The sequence below is a fragment of the Akebia trifoliata genome, unplaced genomic scaffold, assembly GCF_017979445.1.
Source record: "Akebia trifoliata isolate Shusen 1 unplaced genomic scaffold, ASM1797944v1 Contig00392, whole genome shotgun sequence".
Lineage (NCBI taxonomy): Eukaryota > Viridiplantae > Streptophyta > Magnoliopsida > Ranunculales > Lardizabalaceae > Akebia > Akebia trifoliata.
The window spans coordinates 65,948-80,692 of record NW_028237009.1 but is presented as its reverse complement, the minus strand read 5'-3'; the positions used below and the strand labels follow the sequence as shown (position 1 = coordinate 80,692).

Sequence of the window (14,745 nt, the reverse complement as noted above, 5' to 3'; positions counted from 1 at the left end):
AAATTGAGGTGTCTACAGCTGCCCTTCTTTGCAGGAATTGCGTGCAAAGAACTGCAAAGAATAGACTAAACCCCTATTTGTACGGGCCAGAAAAATTCTGTAAAAACACGATCTTGAATTATCGATTGTATTGAAGATTTTTGTGAAAAATGGTTACTCAAGCACGGGGTCTGACAGAGTTTTGCCTTATTAATTCATTGATCTCGATGGCGCGGAGCTCGTGTGAGATCTTTGATTTGATGAAAATTTGATGAGTTTTGAAATCCGACTATTTCTTCGATCGTGTTTTGACAAATCGGAATTGAGTGCAACTCGAAAGGTTTTTGAAATTCTTTTATTTATTTATTTATTTATTTTTTTTTGTTACCTTCTTTTGTTGATCTTGCTCTGTTTCTATCATAAGCTAATCTTCTCAATTCATGCATTGTCCTTTGATACCTTTGATCCTTTCAACGGCGTAAGCATTGAGGTTGTTAGCAGTCGCCACAAATCCAAGAGATAGTTTTGCAGTTGGAACACAAGCAATATGATTGTTAACAGCTGTCACAGATCTAAGAGAGTTTTGCAGTTGGAACCGAATCGATCAAGACCTGTTGCATTGGTTCTCTTGTAATATCAACATGTTGTTCTGACTGGAATTTGGAGTATTAACTCGCAGTAGAGAAACACAGTTCCCAGGATCTCTACCATTAGCAATATGTGCCATTTCTTGAACAGTACCGCCTTTAGAAAGAATGTCCCACTCACTTCTAAAGTTCTCATCGCGAAGGAAATTGAAAACTCCCTTTGGTGAGACTGGAAGCCAGAAAGAAGTAGCTGCACTTAGCACAATACCAGGAGGCCTGCCTGGATCATCTATGCTTTTTCCAATCATGGTCCTTACATCTTCAGCGCCACTTCCCGATAATGTTGTCCATGTGTGAGCAGTAGAAGCACTTACAACAGAACAAAAACTCATCACCATTCCTTCAGCTAACTTCAACATACTCTTTCGCCCTTCTTGACTTGTGATCACACCAACATCTCCAGCGGGCATATTACTAGCCATAACACTTGCAAGGCATTCATATTGTTTATCTAGGGTAGCAACCCAACGCTTTGCGCCAAATCCAAGGTCAGAGTTAACCAGTGTTCTATATGTACTGTGAACTGCTTTGTCATCCACTTCTACATGTTCGACCCATATGACCTTGGAGTGACCATTTGGCATTTCTTGGATTAAATAGCATGATGGCCTTCTTCAACATCTCGATATCGGACTAGGACACAAATGATCTAAGGAAACATCGACCACCGTCCAAATCCCCTTGACATGTTGTTTACAATACCTTACAAAGAAATTTTCTCAAGTCAAAATCAGAGGTGAAGGGACTTGAAATTCTGCTGTCATCACTTGAAGGGCTCCATTGTAGTTTTCTACTACGCCTATTGATATGACTTCAAGAGTTGTTGCTTTTGAAACAATGTTAGAGAACACGGTGGACCACTGATTCACATCCATAAGGATCTTAACAAGGTTAATGTGATTCATGATAACAACGGCAGTTTCTCGAGAAGCTTCTGATTTCGATAGTTTTGGTCCAATTCCCCTCGGGAATGTTTGTATGTACTCATCTTCACTTAGAATCTCATAAGCATCGTTAAGGCCACGCATCCATAAGGATTTCCCTAGTTAGGTCATTCTTATAAACTCTTCCATTGCTGCAACTGTAAGTTCGATGATCAATGGTTTATCTACCTCAGTAAGTCCGGAGAGTGATCTTAGGAGGGGCTTTCTTGCGGTCCCTTCTTCGATGCCTTCGCATCTTGTCTAGTGAGTCGTGATGACGAGTCAGGCTGGAAAATTGATGATGAGTCGAGCTGTCCAGATCCGTGCTTTGTAGGAACGCCTTGACTCTTTTTTCATGATGTTTGATTGATTTCTTTTTATTACAAAATGTTTGAAAGATTAATGCAAAGAAAATAGGTTTTGTACTTACTTGGCCTCAGGTGTATCTAATGCTTTGAAAACTTGAAGTTTGAATAAGTCCTAGAATCTTCATCATCGGCCAAAATAGTAGTTTTTCTTTTTTGAAATTTTATGAAATATCTTTATCAAATGAGTACGATAAATTCAAAGTTTGTAAAACCTTTGGTTGCGACGATCTTGGTGTTTTTGCCAATCACCGAGGATATAAATGTCAATTACTCTTTTGATTCCTTTAGAGTCATTCCCAGTGCTATGGTATTGGAAGACTGTTTTGGGTCTCGGGATTTTGGAAAGATTTTGCCGTTCACAGTTTATACTCTTGCGGGCCAGGAGTTGTTTTTTTTTTTTTTTTTTTTTTTTTTTAATAACCTTTATTGCCTCCGATGCCAATTACGGTTTTCATAAGACCCGGTTTCCACATTTTTACGCATCGACGTCCTTTTTGGGATTTTCATCGTGCTGGTGGCTTTGATCTTGCCATAGTCTGATTCTTTTACTCATAGCGCCATTTCAAGTTTTCACTATGCCCTTTCAGACCATGCTTGTATTTTTCTAGATTTTTCATTACAATTCTGCTCGGAATCTCTGTGTCTTTGTGGCTTGGTGACTTAAGTTGAGCTGCAAGATCGACGACTCTACTCTGTAGTAGTACTCTTTCTTGAGTAATAGATCTAGATTCCCCTCTCGAGCTTGCTGACGACTATTCGTAGTTTGACAACTCAAGTTGAGCCGCGAGATCGACTACTCTACACTTCGAGTACTCTTTTTTTTTCGAATAACCGATCTGGATTCCCCTCTCGAGTCTTCCAACGACTAATAAGACTTTGAGGTCCGGACCAAGTTGCAAGATCATTGGTGTTGTCACTGTCGTTATGTTGTCCTAGAACATTTCCTGATCAAAAAGGACTTTAAGTAGGACGAAACGTTGGCTTAGGCTTATGGTAGTGGAAGGTTACAAAAAGGTTAAGGTCTGAATCTTAGTTTATCTAAAGTGGAATAAACATGGGGTTCGTCTATTTTTGTTTCGGAAAAGTGATCTATGTCTCCTCCCAGCGTCTCTCGAACTTGTTTAGGCTGGAGATTTGGGTCGAGCCAAGATCAAGTGTTCGAGTTTTTGACTTTCTTGATTTTTTTGTATTTTTAGTCGTTCACAGTTTATCCTCATGCGGGCCAGGAGTACTTTTGATGCTTTTGATTTTTCTATTTTTTTCTGATCTTTTTTTTTTTTTTTTTGTAGTTGTTGACTTGTCCCAGTCTTAGGTTAAGAAATGAACGTGATGGCTCAAAAGGGTTGACTAGGGTGTGATGGTTTGTTTGGGATAACAAAAATGGCCTTTCGTCATCTCAGGGTCAGGTCTTAAGCGTAATATTTCTTAACAGTGTCGGCATTGATCGGTTGCGGGAAGACTTGAACTTGATAAATATTGGAATAGGAGAGTACACTTAAGAAGTGCAAACTGGTACTACATTATCCTTAAAAGAACATGAAAAAACGATGAATTCATTTAAGAAATTCAGTAGTGTTCTCACATGGTCTCATGAGGATATGTTGAATATGAATACAATTTTATCTTTCATCAGAACGGATTGCACCAAAATAGATCAGGACTTACAGCTGAGAGTGAACTTCAAAGTCAAAGATCATCAATAATGACGTAGTTGAAACCATCGACAAAGGGGCCAAGATTTGTAAGAAGGGATCCATCATAAAAGATAAAAGATTTTCTCCGAGTTCTAGAAGAAGTGAACAGTCGAATACAGAAAACTCAATCATATTCAATATTACAAAAGGAGATTAAAAGCGATTCATTCTCAAAAGAAGATCTCGCTTGACAAAGCAAACAAGACATCGAGTTCCCAAAACCTTGACCAAATCGAATAGCATTTCACCGAAGGAGGCCTTCTTTAAACGAACAATTCTCTCATCTTACCAAGAAAAATGTAATCTTCTTTAGCCCCTCGTAGCTTAAAAAAAAAAATATTTCAGTAGGCTCTTCTTTCTGAACCACACCAACTAACCTTGGGAGGGAAATCTTGTATGAACTACGTTTTGATCTGATCCCAAGAAAGAAAAAAAAGATTTGGGATACGTAGGCAACTTGAGAAGTTACTTCAGGCCCGGTCACAACAAAAAATAAAATATACATTCTCTTAAGAAAAGTGTCAAAAAAAATCTCTCCCAAAGAAAGGATAATGTCGAACTAGGGGCATTAAAAAAATGAGAATAAAAAAAATTGACAAAAAATGCCTAATTAGGGGTATTAGAGAAAAGATAAATTCAAAAGAATTGACGAAAGAAGAATAATGTCAGACTAGGGGCATTTTGGGAAGTTGAGCCTTATACATTTTCTTTTTAAACCATGTCCTAAGCCCACCTACTAAGTCCTCCTGAATGTTAATTGATTTGGTTAAGGTACAGAGAACCAAAGGTTGTCAAGTTGAGTATCTGAGATCATCAAAAAGAAAGAAGCCCGCTAAGTTGAAAACTCGAAAGGATGATTTAGGCAAAAGTTAGGGTATAACAAAAAAAAAAAAAGCAAGCCTGCTAGGTTGAAAACTTGAAAAGGCGACTTAGGCAAAAATCAAGGCATCTTCAGAAAAGAAAAAACAAAGCCCGTTAGATTGAAAACCTGAAGAGGCAATCTAAGCAAAAATTAGGGCATCATCAAATGGAAGGGAAAATCCTACCGAGAAGGAAAATTCAGAAGAAAAGCTTACACAGAAGCTGGAGAATGTAGAAAATCGTTCAAGTCAGAATATTCATTTTTCAGTTGAGAGCTCACATTTGACAATGACAATGTTGAAGTCAAAGGAACTCAGAAGCCTTTCTTTCAAACATTTCAAGATCTTTAGTGGTGTATGTTAATGGGAAATGTAGAATCATTGACCACTTTGAAGAGAAAGATCTTATATTCCAATATTTATCAAAGCCCAGCTCAAACATTTTTCAAAAAAAAAATTCAAAAGAGAATAATCAATTCCTTACTGCACATATGTTAATCTTAAGAGTTTTGAACATTTAGAGGATTGTCGATCTTTCTATCTGTCCAAGTCTGTAGCTTTTCATCCACTTTCCAAGTACAATCCATTCTATCAGTTTCATAGTTAAGTTGCAGATATAAGCCAACCTTGAAACTAGGGGCATTTTTGAGAATAACTTTGATTTTGAAGTTTTCATTCTTGATTCCATGATCAAAAAGTAAAATCTTGTTCAAAAGCTTAAAAGTTTGGCAAAGCTCAATGATAATTATGAATCCAAATGCATGATGAGCCAGTAAAGGCCCAATCTCTCAATCATCGAGCTCGATAATACTGAATCTTTAATTGATCCAAGCCCGAGAAGCGTGGCTCCATTGAGTTCGAGTTTGAGAAACGAGACTCCAACTTCTTTGAATCGTAGAATGAGTTAACAGGATTGTTTAAGCTCCTGCAAACCCAAGCCCGAGAAGCGTGGCTCCAACAAGCTTAAATCTGAAAAATGAGGCTCCAACCTTTTTTGAATTATAAAATGAATTAACAGCATTGTTTAAGTTCCTGCAAACCTTAGCCCGAGAAGCGTGGTTCCAGCAAGTTCGAGTCCGATAAGCGAGACTCCAACTATGACAGGATTGTTTAAGTTTTTGTAAACCTTAGCCAGAGTCCGAGAAACGATACTCCAGCTTTGTTTGAATCATATAATGAATTAACATGATTGTTAAAGTTCCTGTAAACCTCAGCCAGAGTCCCAGAAACAAGATTCCAACTTTGTTTGAATCATATAATGAATTAACAGGTTTGTTTAAGTTCCTATAAACCTTAGTCAGAGTCCAAGAAGCGAGACTCCAGCTTTGTTTAAATCATAGAATGAATTAACGGGATTGTTTAAGTTCCTGTAAACATCAGTTCGAGTCCGAGAAACGAGACTCTAACATTTTGAAATAGGATTTTTTAAGTTCTTATAAACCTCAACCTGAGAAACGTGGCTCCAATAAGCTCGAGTCCGATAAGCGAGACTCAAACTTTTTCGAACTCTAAAAAAAAGAATTTCGATAGGATTTAATGAAGTTCCAACATCACCTGATTTTGATAACATTATGATTTTAAGTATCCCGTTGTTCAGATTGTCATAATTCAATATCATATGAGTGTTTTGATTGCATATGTGCATTTCAATCTGAATCATCATCGTCAACGAGAGAAGATCTCTAGGACCTGATATTTGTTGTTATCGATGATGATTTATTCTCAATGATCCGATAGACTACTCTGTGAGCATCAAACCATTGCACACACGTGCACATTTGCATAAGTTAAGGATAATTTTTCAAAATTCGAGGATTTAACATTTTTAGTCTAAGGAGAACTTACCTTCAAAGATCTGGACGCCTCGACGAAATACCAAATCAGGCTGCTAAAATGACATGTCATTGACTTTGACATTCGGATGTCGCACTATCTATCAAAATAGATTTGCCATCTAGTTTGCTTCCACCCTCTGCCAAAGAGGAGCATCTGTTGACACCCCATTTTTGCATTCGCCTGACTTGACGATCCGTCACCCAGTTGCTGTGAATTCCTAATGATGAGCGCAAAGAACTTGAAAGCTTGTGAGAAGTCTCCTTCCAATTCCCTCTATCTTCTAATTTTACTCTACTCTTTCTCCTTGACACGCGACATAGAATTACGTACGCTTAGGATCGCTACACCATACACTTGACTTAGCAAGTACGAACGATTTGGTTCGCTACACATTTGGATAACTTACAGACCTCACTACGCTAGAAAAACATCACCCCGAGACTTAGAAATAATCACGTTGCGATTGAAAGAAACTTCACGCCAAAATTTACCAAAATTGATAAAATTTGATAAAATGACGAAAATACCACTCATAAATTTCGAAACCCCGAAAGACCTCGAAAATACCTCTATTGCACTCAGAACATGATTTCGAGTCAAAAGGGACCCAAATCGACGAAAACAGAGAAATTTAGAAAAAGTCATAAAAATGACCGAAATGCCCCTCAACCTCCAAATTCAATTTAGAGATCTCGATCCTTAAGAAAATGTAATAAAAATCGAAATCCAGTCAAAAATCCAATCTAAACTAAAAAATAAAACTCAAATTAAAAGTTAAACAATTCAAATTCAAATAATTAAAATTAAAAATAAAACTCAAATTAAAAATTAAACAATTAAAAAATTAAAATTAAAATCAAGCAGTAATTAAAATTAAACAATTAAAATTAAAATCAAGCAACAATTAAAAATTAAAAATTAAAATCAAACAACCGATAAGATTAAAATCAAAATGCAATCAAGAAATTAAATCCTATAAAAAAAATTCAATTAAATAAAAAATTCTAAAATTGATCGATCAAAATTCCAATTAATCAACCATTAAAATTAAAATCAAAATCTAATCAACAAATTTAAAATTCAATTAACTCAATCCAAAATCGAATTAATACTCAACCAATGGAAGTAAAGTTAAGTCAACCAATCACAACTCGGGGGTGGGTAACTATTGATACGCGAGTAGCGTGGGATCCCCACCTACATTCTCCCAAAAGAAAAGGAAAGAAAAAAGAAACGTGTGAGAAGCAAAGAGAAATAAGAATCTTTCAAAATAGAAAATTAGTTTCTATTTAAGCAGAAACGTTAAAACGAGAAGGGGGATCTCTCTCTCGTCTGTTTTGTCTCTCCCTCTTGGACGCTCGATTCCTCTCCTTCGGCTCTTCTCACTCTCACACCATTTTCTCTTTGACCTCCTCTCTTCATTACATACTCATCCTCTCCAGTTCTCTATCCCTGATTCATGTTTGACTGAAGAGAATCTCTACTCTTACACGGCAACAAGAGAGAAAATAAAAGAAAGGATTGAAGGGAGGGGAGTACGGTCTCCTTCTCCTCCAAGGGCTTCACTACAGCACATTTCTCTTATTCCTCAAATCTTTTTCAGTCCCATCTTCTTCTCCCTTGCTGTCTTTTCTTCCTCTCCATCAAATCTGTAGCTTCACCGTCTATTACATCACCCTTGCTGTCCAACTTTCTTTTCCATTAAATCTGCAACCCCATTGTCCATTACAGCCCCAAACAACCCCCTTGTTGTCTCATTCATGTCCTCCCTTTCCTGTACCATTAACAGCCCCAAACCACAGCCCTTCTTCACCTTTAACAGCCCCAAATAACACCCCCTTGCTGTCCCATTCACGTCCTCCCTTTCCTGCACCATTAATAGCCCCAAACCACAGCCCTTCTTCACCATTAACAGCCCAAAACAACACCCCCTTGCTGTCCCATTCACGACCTCCCTTTCCTGGACTATTGGCAGCCCCAAAATACAACCCTTCTTCATAATTAATAGTCCTAAACAGCAGCCCTTTGCTATCCCATTCATGACCTCCATTTACCTTCAGTTATCAGCCCCTGCAACGGCCCCAAGCATTCTCTTTTAACTCCTTCTAACAGTAGCAACCACCACTCCTTTTTCTCTCTGACGTCCTAACTGCAGCCATTACCTCCTTCATCCACTTTGTGACACCTCTTAACATGCAGCCCAATACCTTCATCCTTTTTGCAGAGGTAATCGAGTATTTTTGAAGGAACCATCGCAACTACTATTCATTCATAAGGGTAAGTGAAATTTTTTTTATTTTGTTTATCTTTATTGTTATTTCTCTTTCATTTCTCAAATTTTTATGTCGTGAATGATCATTCGACCTTCATTAGCATGTTTCTAACGTTTGCCGTGTGTCTTACATTTTTCGGATAAAAAAGTTGCATTTATGTGCAGATGGTCGATTCAATGATTTACCACGTGATCATGACTTTTATATATATGTGAATAGTTGATTCGCTAACTCGCAATGTGGTCAACTCACTGATTTCTATGCATGTTGAGAGTTTAGAGTCGAATTTTTCAACAAAATAGACATTGAGTTAACGTACTGATTTGTATGTGTGCATAGGAAACTAAAATCGATTTTTTGATGAAATGGGCATCGAGTTAACTCACTGATTTTGGTGTACATTGGGAATTTAAAGTTTTTTTTAAAACTAAATTGGACATCAAGTTAACTCACTGATTTTGGTGTACATTGGGAATTTAAAGTTTTTTTTAAAAACTAAATTGGACATCAAGTCAACTCATTGATTTCTATGTATATAGGAATTAATTTACCAATAAATTTATTAACGTTCGCCACGTGTCCCCTTTTCAAAAAAAGGAAAATTTGCATATATGTGTGAGTGGTTGATTCACTAATTTGCCCCATGTCCCTAATATTTTGATTGTTGAGGCGTCGATTTGTTGATCAACCACGTGTTCGTAATTTGAAAATTTTCATGTTCACATTTTCCATTTTTGTAAGATTCACTTTTAGAACATTTTAATTTTAGAATTTTGTCATTTTCTAATTTGAGAAATTTTTTAATCATAATTTTTTACTTCGAAAAATTCATATTTGTCAATTTCTAATTTAAAAATTCATTAAATTCATGATTTTATGATATGGATAATTTTTCGAGTTAGAAATCTCATAAAGTGCTAATTTAGAAGTTCCATATTTACGATTTTCCAACTTAGAAAACTTTCACAAATTCCTATTTTAGTCGATTTGGGAAATCTTTGTACATGCGGGTTTGTGATTAAAATATCTTGCCATGTGAGCTTTGAAGCATGATATAGAATTTAGGCTTTTTCAAGTATTTCCATTTTGTGTGGAATTCAAGAATTATGTGATATTTGAGAAAATATTGGTCGTAAGATTCATTTAGCACATTCGATATAATCTGATGATGAGGGAACCCTAGCTTGACTTTAGTTTCTACCCGTTGACCGTAGGATAGTTTGGATCATAGTAGAGACCGATCATTTCGATCGGGCGGGTTCGGTGCCTAACACCTTCCGAAATTCGTAATCTGACCCCTTACCCATTTCTCTGATCCGTGGATCGACCCGATCCATTTTGGAGTTATTTATGGTTCCTAGACCAATCGGACCCCAATTCGCTATTTAGCGAAAAATGGGTTGAGGCAATTTCACTTATCCATGTTGATAACAGGAGTAAACGGTTGGTCTGATGGATGAGTGGGGGGTGGACTGCTGATCTGGGCTGAAGAATCTATGATTGGGGCAGGGTTAAATTCTAAGGTAGCCCTAGCCTTTAGAAGTTTGTTAGGAGTCCGGTTAATGATAGCTATGGGGTTTCCCTGCTCATCTAGCTGAAAGGGGGAAATTCGCCCAAAGTGTCCGGTCTAGGGAATGTTCCTGATAGGAGACACCAGAGGGGCATCATCCAAATCCTCTTCGTCATCCCCTTCATCCTCCTCTCCTTCATACTGAAGACGAGCAGCCTCAAAGCCCTCGTGGTAACCTTTTTCCACTAGCCGAGAGTACTAGGCTTGCAATTGCCCTAGAAGCCTCCTGATTTTAGGCTCGTCTTCTTTAACCTGGGCAGTCTGGCTAAATCAACACGTGTTCTTAGGGAGCTTAGTTCGAGCTACTGTTATTGTACCTTCTCTTGGAGCTCCGTTAGCTCTACGTCTCTCCGTTGCACTCTTTCTTTGTAGTTCGCCCGCTTTAGTTGAAGAACACCCTAAAGATCTGTCAACTCCATGTTAGAAGCCTTCAAGGCTAAGTTGGCCTTGGAAAATTGGACCAGATTTGCCTCCATTTCCTCTTTAGCCTCACGAAAAAATTGACTAGAAGAGGCCAACTCAACTTAGAGTGTAGTTATTTTCTCTTCCTACTCTCTGGTCAGGGTGGCTGCCTGGTTCTCAGCCTCACACCACTTCAGGAAGGTCAGGGTCCCATAAACATGAGCCTACGAGAAAAAAAGAATAGTGCGAGTATGCAGAAATTGTGAAAGGAATATCATAGCAGAAAGAGCAGTAAATACTTGGTGAAGGCCATAGGCGAAGCGACCGAAGCCCAGGTCAGCATTAGCCCAATCAGCAACATCCCAGTCCATAGAAGAAATGGACTGGAAGAGCAGGGAAGCAGCGATTATTGAGTTTCTTACCCCGCATCCTTTATTGTAGACGTGACAGGGGACCGAAAAATGTTATTCTCATTCCTATCCAGAAAAAAAGCCACGCGTTCCATCCAGGCATAGGCAGCCTCTTCCAAATGAGTCTTGCGAGTACGAGGGCCCTCGTGTTGGGACTCCTTTGGAGGAAAAGGACTCTTTAAACTTTTCCTAACCAGCCGACGCCTTTTCTGTTGTTAGAAGTCAAAAATAGGACTGTCTGCCCTGGGCTGTACTGCTTACTTTTGAGTCTCTGTAGAAACAACAACGACACTAATAGTGGCATCGATAGCAACCGTAGTAGAAATAGAAGCATGAACAATAACAAGGGCAACAGGCTCCCCAGGCACCACAGCTAGTTAATCAGCCTCTAAAAAAAGTTAGAACCATAAGAAGTCTGGCTCCTCTTCTTGGCTGGGATAGTGGAAAGAGTAATGCTAATAGAAAGGGAATGTGAGAGTTAGAACTTTGAGAAGTTGATGTCCATCACGTCGGAGGACTCTGGTAGAATCCCAAGATGAGAAGAGTGCCACTCAAAATGGATCAAACGTCCTGAGTGCTCATTGGAGTGAGGAGCCAGATGACTGGATCCCACCATCGTGGAGGGGGCTGATGAAAGCACCCTCGATCCGCGGGGTGCGCGGATCCGCTTTTGACCCTTGAGGTTTGGGAATCGCCACCTAGTTGTTAAGGTCTAGGAACCAAACTGACTCTAAAAAAGGCAAACTAATCTACGAAAAAAAAAAGTGTCCGGGGATCACGTTACGGGGTTGGAAGGTGTTAGGCACCAACCCCCCCCCGGCCAAAGCCGATCTCTACTAACTTCCCAAATAAATTACATTGCTAAAAACCTAGATAATAATAAAAAAATAAAAAAAAGATTATACCTTTCTGATAGCAAAGACTTTGTTCCCTCAGATCCGACAAAAGTTGCTCATTGTACCGTACTTCTTGCTTCGTTCTGTCTTCGGATTTGATTTCCGATCTCCGAGGCAAGGTATATCTTTTTTTCTTGGATCTGAATTCTTCAAGTTTATTATGGATTTTAGGATGTTTTTGGAAGGCTTTTAGGTGTTTTTTAGGCTAAAATCGAAGGAGGGATGTTAGATAAGGAGTTAGGATTCCAAAATTAGGGTTTATGGGAGGCTAGGGTGCTTTTAGACCTACTTCTCTTAGGGTTTAAGATTTGATACGAAAATATGGTGTGAGCACCTCTATTTATAGATTTTTTTAGGGGTTGATTTTGATAGAGTTAGTATTTAATTAGAGTTCTTTTAATTAGAGTTGTGTTTTAGTTAGAATTGTTTTAGGTAGAATTGTATTTTAATTAGAATTAATTTAGGTAGAATTATTTTTTAGTTAGAACTCTATTAGATAGAGTTATTATTTAATTAGAACTCTATTATGATTTTGACTTTTGGTCTTATTTGATTGACTTTTAATATTTTGACTTTAGTCATAATTGATTGACTTTTAGTCTTGCTTAATTGACTTTAATTTTGACTTTTAGTCTTGCTTGATTGACTTTAATACCTTGACTTCAGTCTTGCTTGATTGGCTTTAAATTTTTGGAGAACCCCCCTCTATTATATCTTTAATTCTTTAGACCCCAAAATTGAGGGGTCCTTAAAGAAATATCTCACGAACCCTCAACAATTTTACTTGAAAGCCCGATTGATCGATTTTTTAATTCAAAATTTTAAATTAATTTCATTAATGTTTCACTTTAATTATTTAATATTTTATTTATTAATTTCAAAATTTTTAATTATGAAAATTGTGAAATTACCGTTTTGCCCCCAGAGAGGACTTTTCACATTTTAAGTCGGTTTTTTATGTTCTAGGATGTTTTAGAATCGATTTTTCGTAAAGAATTCAATGGAAATATTAGTTTGTGTCATTTATGAAATTTTTTGCGTGAAATGGTCGTGAACTTTATGAGGGGCATTTTCATAATTTTGTCGAATTCTGTTAAAATTGGTGAAATGATTTATTTAGTTCCGATTTGTTATTTTATGTGTTCGAAAGAGTTTTCCTAAGCGTAATGTAGGCTCTAGGGTTGTTTTGATGTTTGGGTATTTTGGTAATTTGATCAATTTTTAGTAATTTTTATCGTGAAGCTTCTTTTGGTCTGCAAGATGATGATTTCTATGTTTTTGGGGTCGTATTTTCTTAGCGTAGCGTGGTTTCTAAGGTTTTTTCAGTTCGAGATACCTCATCTGGATTTCTGAAACACATCTGGTAACAAAATAAAGCAATGGAATACACATCCATCATTGGGAATCATTGCGATCGGGTTGACGAGTTGATTAATCAGGCGAGTGCAAAAATGGGGTGTCTACAGCTGAATGGAAATAGAGTTGGGGTAGAAGGGGTAAAGGTCGTCTACGACACATCCAACTAGGCAAGAAGGAGCTTATCGTGAAAGTGGTCACGGAACGTCATCTAGGAGATCTTCTACTACCGCCTTCTCCACAGATCTGGTTTGGAGATCCACTGCTACTAGCCTCTGATCTTCGGATGCTCTGCGTCGTTTCTTCCTAACTTCCGTAGCCACCAAAAGCATAGGAATCTGTAAAAGAAGCAAAAAGTCTTTAAGAAAGTAAAGCGAACTTTAGATAGGATAAGAAGCAAAACATAGCCAGCAATATCAAGATAATATTATCTTGGAAGGTCCGAGGGACTTTGAATCCCTTATGAGGAGTGCCAGGGGCAAACTCCCAGTCTCTAAAATGTAAAGGGGGGTCCTTCTGCCACCCTTTGTCAGAACTAAGAAGAGAGGGAATTAGGGCCACCGCTGCACCCTTGGAGGATAGCAAGTAATATCCCGACCGTTGGGAGATGGCCTTTAGATTGTACCGGGAAAGAAAGGCATTGGGGGTAATGTCCATATTCTCCGCAGCCTCCACCAGACAGTAGAAGTTCTTGGATATTTGGTTAGGAGCCCGATTTATCTTACTTAGTACCTCTTTGGGCAAAACAGAAAGAGGAAAACTAAGGCCAGCCTTAATTTAGCTGGCATAAACAAAGATTTTCCTTTGGCGGCATTCACCAGGGGTATTAGAGTCCCCACCTACTCGGATGTCCACAAAGGCGGGAATGTACAGACTCCGTCGGAGTTGGGACACATTAACAGCCATAGCAAAAACAGAAATGTAGAAGAAAGTAGACTAAGGAAGAGAATATTACCTTAAAGTGAAGGAGGTAACAGTAACAGTAAAGTAGAAAAGGAAACAGATAAATTCTTCATAGAAAGCACAGTGACAAGTATGCAGGATTCCAACATAGTAGCAAATGAAGAATACACTAAGTTCTCAATTTATAGAAAAATGAAGCGAAGCAAATACGCCCGAGGGGACAACTTGAGCCCAGCTGAAGCATCGCAAGATTGGGGGTCGTGCAAAAGGCATCAAGACACATGGACAGACACATATGAAGAGTAATCCATCTAGGTCGTTAGAAAATATACAAAGCGACGTTGTATTAAATACGTCGATTCAAAAATAGTAGACGCAATTATGGAATATCAAAAGGCCAATAAGATAATAGACTTGTGTCTTGAGGAGAGGAAAAGACCTCACACCTCCTTGAGAGGGGGTAATTGTAGAGGAAAATAACTACACATTAGTTTAAGCCATACACGTGTCCTAGGTGGCAAAGTGGTATTTGACGAGGAACAGTTTACAGGGCACAACCCTGCCAACAAGGTAGGTCAAAACCAAGACTTCCCTAGCCTTGCTGGTAGAGTAGCATGGCAATAAGCCT

At 38.2% G+C, this 14,745-nt stretch overlaps 1 pseudogene; it reads right to left on the bottom strand.

Moving 5' to 3' along the window:
• Positions 1-583: 583 nt before the first annotated feature.
• Positions 584-14,120, bottom strand: LOC147381494 (homeobox-leucine zipper protein MERISTEM L1-like; annotated as a pseudogene).
• Between the last annotated feature and the right edge of the window lie 625 nt (positions 14,121-14,745).